Source organism: Pollicipes pollicipes, unplaced genomic scaffold (genome assembly GCF_011947565.3).
Source record: "Pollicipes pollicipes isolate AB1234 unplaced genomic scaffold, Ppol_2.1 Scaffold_2555;HRSCAF=2994_pilon_pilon_pilon, whole genome shotgun sequence".
Classification (NCBI taxonomy): domain Eukaryota; kingdom Metazoa; phylum Arthropoda; class Thecostraca; order Pollicipedomorpha; family Pollicipedidae; genus Pollicipes; species Pollicipes pollicipes.
Genome location: NW_023596136.1, coordinates 22,503,466 through 22,515,012, shown reverse-complemented (window position 1 = coordinate 22,515,012; position 11,547 = coordinate 22,503,466).

Genomic DNA, 11,547 nt, shown 5'->3' with positions numbered 1-11,547 from the left:
TAAAAAAAAACGTTACGTGCTGCAAAAAAATCATAGTGCTACTGCTTTTACGCCTCGTTTGGCTATAATTAACTGCACTCACGCAACTACGAAATTTCCGGAGCGAACGAGCAAGTTTGGGTGCAACATACCTTAAAACTTTTCATAATCTAGTGCAAGGTGCAGGAAGAAATGCAGGCGGGTGGGCAACGAATGAGTACTACTGACCAAGCGTGGGTAGCAGGCGGGTATGAACAAAAGTCCCACGGTAGCGGATGGGCTCGGTAAAGGGAATGCTTCCATGGAAAGTCTGCAGTAAAGACCAAGTTACAAGCATTAACAGCAGTCATCCGTTCTGCTTTGTACGATATTTCTGCCGCGCACACTTTTTCTACTTCGCACAATATTTCTGCTTTGTACAATATTTCTGCTCTGTGCCATATTTCTGCTTTGTACAATATTTTCTCTGAATTTAGAGCAATTTCACTTGCCTTTGATGTGGCTTGCTTCAAAACGCAGCCACAACGTAGGACACATCGGATTAACCAAGGCATTTTTTAGGGGGGGGGACTTTACTCCAGAGAAAAAATCTTTTGCAAAAGCCGAAGGAAAAACGTTCCTTGCAAAGTCAATGGAATGCATAAACCACGAACGCGGATTTTTCAAGATGATAACCGATTTAGTCAATCATAACAAAGAATCTGACAAAAACGGGCAAAACAATGCATTCAACCGGTTGTTGTTTTAGATTTATTAAATTAGATTCATTTTTTAGATTATTATATTTTTTAGATTTAGATATGGTTCCAACATATAGAGCACACATAATTTAAATGTCGTTGCATTCATAACTATATGCTTAACATATTGCAATGATGTGGCAGCTGCTGGGCTGCTGACACTGCTTAAGGCAGCTTTGAAGAGCGTACATTTTCTTTCACAGATGCAGGTTTAAGACGCAGGCACACACAAACATGTCCAACCACCTAACAAACAAACAGCAAACCGCGTCCGAGTGAAATGAGCCTTTGTGACCAAAAATCTTCCGTATTTTTGCATCAGGAAAATCACGTCCAAGACTGGACCGATGGAAGCTTCTGGGCTGTATGAGTGCCTGCGCCCTGACCGGTCCGGGGATCGGTGAGCTGGGCTGATGAGCAGCTGCGCCCTGACCGGTCCGGGGATCGGTGAGCTGGACTGATGAGCAGCTGCGCCCTGACCGGTCCGGAGATTGGTGAGCTGGACTGATGAGCAGCTGCGCCCTGACAGGTCCGGGGATCGGTGAGCTGGGCTGATGAGCGCCTGCACCCTGACCTGTCCGGGGCTCAGCGAGCAGGACTGATGAGCAGCTGCGCCCTGACCGGTCCGGGGATCGGTGAGCTGACTGATGAGCAGCTGCGCCCTGACCAGTCCGGGGATCGGTGAGCTGGGCTGATGAGCGCCTGCACCCTGACCTCTCCGGAGCTCGGTGAGTTGGGCTGATGAGCAGCTGCGCCCTGACCGGCCCGGGAATCTGTGAGCTGGGCTGATGAGCGCCTGCACCCTGACCTGTCCGGGGCTCAGCGAGCTGGGCTGATGGGCGCCTGCGCCCTGACCAGTCCGGAGCTCGGTGAGTTGGGCTGATGAGCAGCTGCGCCCTGACCGGCCCGGGAATCTGTGAGCTGGGCTGATGAGCGCCTGCACCCTGACCTGTCCGGGGCTCAGCGAGCAGGACTGATGAGCAGCTGCGCCCTGACCAGTCCGGAGCTCGGTGAGTTGGGCTGATGAGCGGCTGCGCCCTGACCAGTCCGGAGCTCGGTGAGTTGGGCTGATGAGCGGCTGCGCCCTGACCTGTCCGAGGCTCGGTGAGTTCGTACCGCCATGGGTCGGGTGGCGGCTTGGCCGAGCCAGGGACCCTCTCGACATGTGAAGGTGCACGACTGAACGGCACCGGGGCGGAGAACGGGCCACCGGCGCGCGCAGTTCGCCCTGGGCGCCGACTCGCGCCGCATCATGCGTCTGGAGACCGTGCTGCTTCTGGTCACCGGTGAGTGTAGCTGACTGTCTGATGGTCATGCGCCATGACAGCGTGCTTGCTGCGTTGTTGACGGACGGGAGCTGGATCTTCGGTCAACAGTAATAATTGCTTCGAGTGATTCGCATGCGTGGTTTTGGTTTTAGACCACTTGTGAAGCCACAGGCGCCCTGAGCCTATCACAAAACAAGCCGTTTAGATTGACCGGCTGGTTTTGTCTATGGCTGGAGAGGCTACTTTAGGTCGTTTTGCGTGTTTTGCACTGCTAGACTCTGTGTTAGCCGGCCTAGGTAATGCGCCGATCCTTGGCACTAGTAGGCCGTCACGCTTGATTACGACTCGAGCATCTCTTCCTTAGACCACACAGTCGGCGGGGGGGGGGGGGGGGGTTGTTTGTGTGAGAGATAATCCTGTGCTTTCGACCAGTATACTACATTACCCGTTTAGCTTTTCCTCAAGAATCGCGTTAAGCTTGAATAAATCAAGCTTGCATCGGATCATTCTACAGTTCATTCAGATCAAAACCAAACCGATTGCCGAGCGCAAACCTTAAGGTAAATAAACGTGTCACCGCCAGCGCGCAAACGTATACAAATATGAAAAGACGTGTACTCAGGGGCGACGATAAGGTTGAACGTAGAATTACTTTTTCGAATAGTTCACGCCTAGGACTTAAAACTTTTGCAACGCTGTCGATGGAGCTCCCGCAGTATTTCCTCTAGCTCAGGCAATTGCAAAGGGTCACACTTTTGCGTTAAAAGAAGCCCGCCAGCGCTGTCTCGGTCGCTGCCGTCTCCGACGGTACCTCCGTGAGTCGGCAGCCGTCGTCGACCAAAACTCCAGCTCCGACGCCAGCACCCATGGCCGGCGGAGGGTCGCAAATTTTGCACTTGGTATCGCTTGGCGGTGGTGTTTTGACATCTGGAGAAATGCTTTGTTACAGGTGCATTCTCATTGGCATATTTCGTTTTGGTGTGGGCTCTCTGACAGGCCAGACAATTATACCGAAATATCGATGCCCCGGCTTTAAACGTGATTGATGACATGAACTGGTGGCTGCTTATAAAATAAGTCGGAATATGAAAAAACGATCCCGCAACGGAACAAAGCTAAACCAATGTATTTCTGGTCAAAATAATTTGGTGAACATTATCAGGTAATAACAGCAATAACAGAAGAAATGTCGGAAGTTTAGTGACGCATTCAATATCCCAAATAGTTTCATATTAGCTCCCCCACTCCAGTGGTCACAGAAGGACGAAACAATAGGGCAGGAGCCGAGCTTGAACCGGCGACTTTCCAGCACGTTGTTGTCGGAACTCCGAACCCGTAAGCGTTCGAATGGCGTAGCCTTGCCCATTTAACCAAGTGTCCAAGAGTGCCGATTATTACGGTGAGATGAGTAAGAGCGGAGATAATCCCACGGGTACAAGACTTATTTTGGCACAATCGTCGTACTCTACCATCATGTGTAGTTACGATTTACGAGCTACGATTTTACGTAGCTACGAATCAGCTACGCTGGTCTGTCTTCGCAATGTTATGCGTCGGTGTAGACCACCTTATGTTTCTCTTAGTTAAGGAAACCGTTCGCAAGCATTGCCCAAATTCTTTTTAGCACATAAGTGTAGCCTTTAGCGTCTGTTGGAACTGCATTCCAATACGTTACAACAACTAATGCCTTTTTCAAACATAATTAGCAGTTTGAAACAACGAAAAAACATGATTATTGAGTACGAAAGAGATGTGTGCAGACAAAAGTTCTTTTCCGATCCCCATCAGCGATCAATGTGCGAGAATGTGCTCTGCAGTGTGCCGAGCTCAGGTCTGACCCGGAGAGTGGTGCTCTGCCCCGACGGTGATCAATTACAATTACAAGTCAGTTACAGGCCCAGTGTGTCTTTGGGGTCTGACTCCGGCAACAAAGGCTCATTGTAGTCTCAGGTACCGCCACAGACGCGGCGCGCCATCCACAGAGCGGCGCAGGGCCCCAGAATCGCACAGTTCTCATCACGTGACATCCGCCCTGATCACGAGGGTGACGTAGCATCCCAGAGGCGCCGCGGTCCACCTGATCACGAGGGTAACGTAGCATCCTATAGGCGCTGAGGTCCAGTAATAGGGCGCCAACCAGTACCAGGGACGTCCAAACGCGATCCTTAAAGTACCGGGGTGCCGGGGAGGTGCCCAAAGCCCGGCACCTGGCGCCTAAGTAGTTAAGCGGAGTCAAGTCTGGTGACGTATGTACCACGCTGCGCTGCTCAGCTGCGTAATACGTGGCGTGTCCATGACGTTCCAGAGGAAGTCATACATAACAGAAAACATCAAATCTTGATAGCCGTACCCGCCACGTCAGCGTCACGAGCCGAGCTGCCAGTCGTGCCCCTGGTGGCCGCGCGCCGCAGCTCCCACCGAGAGCGTGCTAGCTGTCCCGGCCAAAGCTCGCGCCAGACCCGTGACGTCATACGATCCTGGGCCGTGGCGCGGACTGATCGACTCTGCAGCATTATGTTCCCTTAAAAAACTCGTTGCTCGTCTTTTTTTGTCTCAGTTCATCTCTGAGCCTTTGACGTAAAACAATCCTTGGTGACGGGAGGGCCATTATCTTTAACAATGCTTGTCACGCAGCTTAATGGGCTGGTATTAAAGGGAGCGCTCGACAGTTATATAGTGTTTTTACTGAAATAGCCATCTTGAATATCATTCGGTGCAGTTCACAGGCATGAACTTCTTAAGACCTAAACCCATCCAGTTTCTGAGCTATAAACCCGCGAATAGATGCAGCCTATTTCGAATAAACTATGTCAAGGTCACCCAGGCGTTCATAACGCCATAATAACGTTATTCGAATCCTGCCGTTCAATCTTTCATACGGCGATCAAAGCCTAAAAAATAAACGTCGAGTGACTGACATCTGCTTTCAGGAGCACGATTCCCAGATATAACGGCCGTCAATTAGCTCTCAATCATATCGCGCAAGGCACGATGACGTATCGTGGAGCATATTTACGGAGCAGAGAAATTGTGCTGTCTAGAACAGTCTTTTCCACTTAAAAGTACACCAGTCGTTGTACGTGAGCTCATTTCACCATATATGTTGCTTGCTCAATATCTTCAAATCTGAAGCATTTTCTTTGAGGTTTCACGAAAAGAGGAGGGTGATGGCCCCGGCTCCTCGGTCCCTACAACTATAGCCGGTCTGCGGCGGTACCATGCCTAACTACAATCGTAGGGGCAACACGCCGTACTGGGGCGCCCGATCCTGATCGCGGTGCTGCCACAGTGTCTAAAGTGAGACATCTATTTCATTAGGAGGGCTTTACCAATGCCCGGCGGATGTCCATTTGCCTCATACTGAGCGCCTCGGAGTCTAAATGTCTTGAATTAAATGTCCGAAATTAAGTGTCCCGGATTAAATGTCTTGAACGAAATGTCTTGGATGAAATGTATAAATCCCGTAAGGCGACCATAACGCCCTCGGCCTTACACGTGTGCCTGGTAGCGGCTTGAGCTCATATTATGGTCGGAAGGCTCTCATTTTCTCTGATCGGGAATGTCTTTACGTAGCTAGCTATGAAATGTGCTAGTGGATAATTGCGTCTTTTGACAGCAAGCTCAACTTAAACGGTGACTAAGTTTCAGCATTGTGTACTTGACTGGGCCGATACGGCGCAGTAGTAAAGCTCCCGGAAAAGTGATACGCATGCAATATATTGTTTTCATGTAGGTTTCAGCAGCAAGAATCGCAACTACTGAGGGATATACTGCTCACATTTTATAGCATTCGCATACCATCCTTTTTGGTCAGACAGGGTTCACGTGCAACATTGCGTAGGGAGCCAAATAAGTCTTTTCCGATTCGATGAGCGCGAATAAAATTTACGAATCGCGAAAAATCTTCACAGCGCGGGTTCAAATTGGAGCCAGATCCCAACAAACTGGTGTCACGTGACCTAGGCTAATGCCGTTTGACGTCACAGAAGACGGGCAGCTGTGCTGACTGCACATGGCTCCATGCACCCATCTGGCCAAACTCTCTCGAGCGTAAACGACGGCTATGTCAGCTGTTGGTGTTGTGGAGCCATCAGGCTTACCGCAGATGATTTTGTTTTATTTGAATTATAAAAGGATTCGGCATGCTTCCCTGGCTCATCTGACGTCCTTCTGTTTTCCAAGATATTTTTTGGCCCTGTAAGAGCGCTGCAAATTTTGACCGCAGGGGCAAACCATGTATTGTTACTCATAGAGGGAGAGGTTTTTTGATGGTGCGAAACCCAAGCGTAACAAAGAGAAGCAAGCGGAATGTGCAGCGTAAAGTTACTCCCCAAAGGTGGTTACAAACCAAGGTAACCTAAAGATATGTTTGGGTTTAAACCTTAAAGTCAAATACCGCTAGCTTCCTCTCATGGCTAGTATTACGATCAAGACGTCGTTTTTTGGCACGTTACGTTACTTTAATGCATCCTAACTAGGGAGAGAGCATTTTCACCCGGCGTAGCAAGTGGGTACCCAGAGAGAGGAAGAAGTGGTCAAAAATGCGTGAAGTATTGTACAGACGGTCCCTTGACACCGGTCCTATGAGAGATCAATGTTGCGTGGTGGTTCTTCCTGATGGCAGTATTTTAATCCAGGGCGTTACGGCCGATGGCGAAGTGCAAGATTGGGAATGTTTCTATTGCCTGGGGTTTTATATCTTCAAGGGGGCTGCCTCGTTCGAGGAATCTTTGCTGGCTCTGAGAAACGTAAGGTAGAATTATAACTTTTAGTATAAGGCTCAATTCGTTTAAGAGTTCATAAAGGCATTAGCAGCCAGAGCAGACCATGACGTGCAAACCAAAGATACCATGTGGACATGCGTACCGCCTATAATTCCCGAGATTATTTCGACACCTTCGAACAATATACGAACGGAGATTGGCTAATTTTACCTTTTCAAAATCCGCTGATAGCACAGCGGCCAAAGTCAATATTTGCATATGATATAATAAAAGCTACACATGTGTGTAGTCTGGATCTCTGTCACAAAATATTGACACAAAAATTGACACAAAACACATTTGCGCCTACTTGACTGCAGCCGGCTAAACCAAACCATTTAACTGTGACCGATTTCTTCGATTAAAATTCGCAGGGTTAAATAGCCCTAGTCAGGCAGTTTTGGTGTTATTCTGAATATGCCGCAAACAGTGCATCTTTGCTCACTAAACCCCCGTGAAATATGAAACTTCCAATATATTGATCTGACCCATTGCTGCATGACCATTTGCAGTCGACGCACCGAAAAACTCCAACCTTCCCCACGTGTATGGAATACAAAAGGTGTCTAGCTCCATTAGCCCGAGGATTTGTATCCCCTCCATTATGATAATTAGCACATCTCACGTCTGTTACCACCTCGCACGCTCTACGCCGCACAAGGCAACTTGCTGTATCCAACGCTTTTCATGTTAATCAAGACGTTTTATGAAATGGTACCTCGGTATGCCAGTTCACTTATGCGACAACACCGTCCCAACACCTGCTAGTCGCCACTGACAGCTCGTGCCGGCCGTGTTTCTGACGTCTGTCGGGCTGCGACCGGCGCCGGCTCGTGCCATCAGCGTAGCTCTTCCCACGACAGTTAATCTCGCATGACGTCACGCAGTCAGGCCGACTGCGACGACGGTGATTGACGGCGCCAAATTACGACGCCGTCCTGATTTGACACGCGAATGCCCGCCGGTGCCGACAGCTCCCACCGGCTTTCAACATAAATGCATTTCATGAGTTGCGGCGGCGTAACCGAATTTAGGGAGCGGCGCCTCTCTCTCTCTCTCTCTCTCTCTCTCTCTCTCTCTCTCTCTCTCTCTCTCTCTCTCTCTTTCTACTTCAGGGCGCCGTGGAACGCAGATACGGGTAACCAAAGAAACAGCCTGAGGTCGTTAGCCAAAGTCAGGAGACTGCGCTCTAAGTCTTGTGACTTGGACATGGGAAAAAGTGAAATTGTGTGGCGAGCATGGGTGGATGCAGGGACCAGCGCTGCGGTCGTCCTCCCGAGACCTGCGGCCGTCCTCCCGGGAGCCGTGGCCGTCCTCCCGGAGCTGCGGCCGTCCTCCCGGGAGCCGTGGCTGCCCTCCCTGGAGCTGCGGCCGTCCTCCCGGGAGCAGTGGCCGTCCTCCCGGAGCTGCGACTGTCCCCCCGAGAGCTGTGGCGTCCTCCCGGGAGCTATGGGTGCCTCGCGCGCGTTCCCCCGCCACCGCCTCCACTAATCCCTCCCCGCGGCTAATGATCGGGCTGCGGCGCACACGATGAGCTCTTGCGGTCGTGAGGAAACCTTTTGTGTGGCTGCGCGGGGAACCAGCCATTTACGTGCATTTACGCAACCGGGGCGAGTGACATCAGAACGGTCATAATGGCGGCCTGCGCGGCGTCTATTACGGCAAGATCGAAAACTGATTGGTGTGTAAGTGAGCCTTCACTGCGTCTGCCGCCCAGGCCTGATCCCGTGATCACAGTGCGGTCGTGGTGTTTTCATACCGCTTGGTCGTGGTGGTGATGCCAATTGGGTCCCGCTTTAATGCTTGGTTACGGACGAAGTTAGTCTTCGCATCATGTAACTTTTCCCATATAAAACAGGCTTTGATCCCACTACGTTATTAGGTGCGCTGTGTTTACGTCATTTCACACTGTGGTTTCGTAGCCATGAACCTCACGTCCCAGATATTCAATCAAAATCTGCCCAGATCGGAATAATCGGGTGATTCAGCGCTTGGCCAATGATGATTGAAATTGCGTTTTTAGAACGAGAGGTACTAAAACGTGCCACTTCGTGTTACCAATATTGGTGAGGACAAAGTAACTTCATTCTGTACAAATAAAAAGTAGCATTTCATCTTAGATCCCCACTCCCCGGTCATTTTGGGCTAGCAAGTTGCAGGACACCTCATCTGTGGACTAGCGAATAACTGATTTCAATTCCCTGTTTGTCATGAAGCTTGATTTATCCTTGCGAATCCTGAGTCATTCTCAGAGGTGAACACAAGTAGAGGCAGACAGCTCTTGCCACTCAATTAGGCGGCACTGGATCCCAGGTGTCGGGTGAACGTATAAAAGAAGAAAACCCGAAGGGAGCCTATGTTCAAATCCATCGCCACAAGACCACAAAACGTTGAGGCCCGAGGCCCTAAGAAAAGACAGAAAAAGCGCTATCGGAGCCTGTAGCTGCTAATGCCTACTCCTCCGAAAACTTCCTTGGAAGAGCTCCTTTGGCACCAATCGTTGAGACCCCCTCAAGGTGGGGGCTTCTTATTGAACAAGGCGTTGTGCACACTCTTACTCATGCTGCATGGGAAGTCAATCGCGTTCACTGAAATCCCGAAGTAATCGAGTTCTCGTCCACCGCCTTTCAGTGTCTTTCCATGCCCGCAGCACGGACCAGGCTGCCGACGAGAGCGTAGTCCCGATCTTCCACCCCAGTTCACGTTGCCGCTCGGTTGCCCACGCTATCGCCGCGTCAGACAGGCATCGCTTCCTCCGCACCTCGCCATAGACCCGATTGGCGACCGCCTTTCGCCGCCGGTCGGACGCTCCCGTGTCCAGCGCGACATCGACCGCCTCAAGCTGGTGGCGCTTCAGCCGCCGCTCTGCCCCGCGGCGATCGCGGCGCGCGGCGGCGGCATTAGAGAGGCCCGCGGCGGCGCCCTGCGACATTAGAGAGGCGCGCCGGCCACCGCGCCGCGAATCGGAGCGGTGCGCGTCGGCCGGTGACATAACGCGGCGCACAGGACAGTGAAAGTGGCGCGCCGCTGCCGGCCGCGCGGCTAATGCGGCGCAGATGGCGGCCGCGTCCGCCGATCTTCCCGCCCGGCGGAGATTAATCGCGCTTCTCCAGGCCGACAGATGGGGGTGACAGTTCGACGATGCTCGACGATCAGCCGTGGCGCCGGCAGCTGGCGCCGAAGTGATCCTCATCGCAGCTCTTCGGCAGCACAGAACTTCCGGTGCCACCGGCGGCGGAACGCTTGTGCCTAACACAGAACAGGACGCCTGAACAGGATTGCATTTCACTTTTGTCCATACCATACCACGCTTGGGGTCAATGTTGAACCTGGCCGCAGTCGGAATTGAAGCTGTGTCTTCTCCGACCCTTAACGCTCGCTCGACGTACCCTTACCCCTACACTCGTCCGACGGACCCTTACTCCTACCCTTACGCGACCCTTAACCCTCGCCCAACAGACCCTTGGCCGCCGTCGCCCGGCGCCGCCATTTGTGCACCCTTGACAGACTAGGAAGGCCCCACAGATCCCCTTAACTCACTTTTAAAATGAGGCAGACAGGGGGTCGAAGCGAAAAAAACGTATTGCCCCTTCCCTAAGCGGTCAGAATATAGCCCTTTTGTGTTTCAGGTTGATAAGTGAGGCTCCAGACCACGCAAATATCCTTAAGCTGTCCATATTGAACACGATATCAAATGATCTTACCGGTATCCTTTCTAAACTATTTGGCAAAAGTACTTCCGTAACACGGCTGTCTTCCTTCCTGCCCTCCGGCTTTTTGAAAATGTACGATGTTTGGGTCTGGGTCAAATGAGCGACCTCCAGGTCACGGGAACATCCCCATCGCCGAAATTTCTAATGGAGGGCGGGGTGTATGGTCCCACTACGGGTAGCTGCCACACTGAACAAGATAGAGTGGGGGAAACGGCCGACGCAGTCATCATCGTCTGAGCTTTCGAACTGTCCTTGTTCTCCGTTGGGCCCATTTGTGACCCCTGAGGTCAAATTAGACCGTCGGTGTCACGCATGCCTTGTATAATCATACAATGCAGGCATTTGTGCTTTGCTCATCAGATAATCGCAAGTTGTAAATTCCGTGGTTTGACTCTGACAGGTCAAGGTCAGACTTGAAACGTTTCTCTATGTCTCTTATGATGACCAACCGTGTTACAAGTACGCGATAAACGGTATTCAGCACGACTTGACGAGCTCTTTCGACCGAATTATATTTGAAACTATTTTTAAGACCTGTGCCTGGCCAAATGAAGTGTCACAATGCAATGCATTATTCGCAATAATGTAGCGCTTACGAAATGAAGAGCAGGAGTGAACAAGCGTATCCAAGCCTTACCTGGACGCACATCGCCACTGAAGTTCATTTTACAGGCGATAGTACGGCAGATCAGATGGTTATGCAGACACTAGCAATTAAATGGCATCCCCTTGCTTGAAATTTGGGAAGTCAGTGTCACTTGCGTGCAAGTAGCCATGAGCAAGGGTAGTTGAAAAATGAGTATTCACGAGCATGCACCTCCGCACCAATCATGGTGCAAACTCTGCTTGGCGGAACACACCCGTTTTACATATCCTCTAACCAGCGCGAGTTTGCATGATGCTCGTCCAAATGATGATCACGTGGGGGTCGTAGCGTAACATTCTTGCAAATGTAAGCGCCAAGAACCCCGCATAAAATGCCAGTCGGACATGCATGACCTGGCCTGAGCTCTGACGACTTCACCCATCACCTTTTGACACTACCAGCCTGACGTCTAAATCATTGACGTTAAAATAGATGATG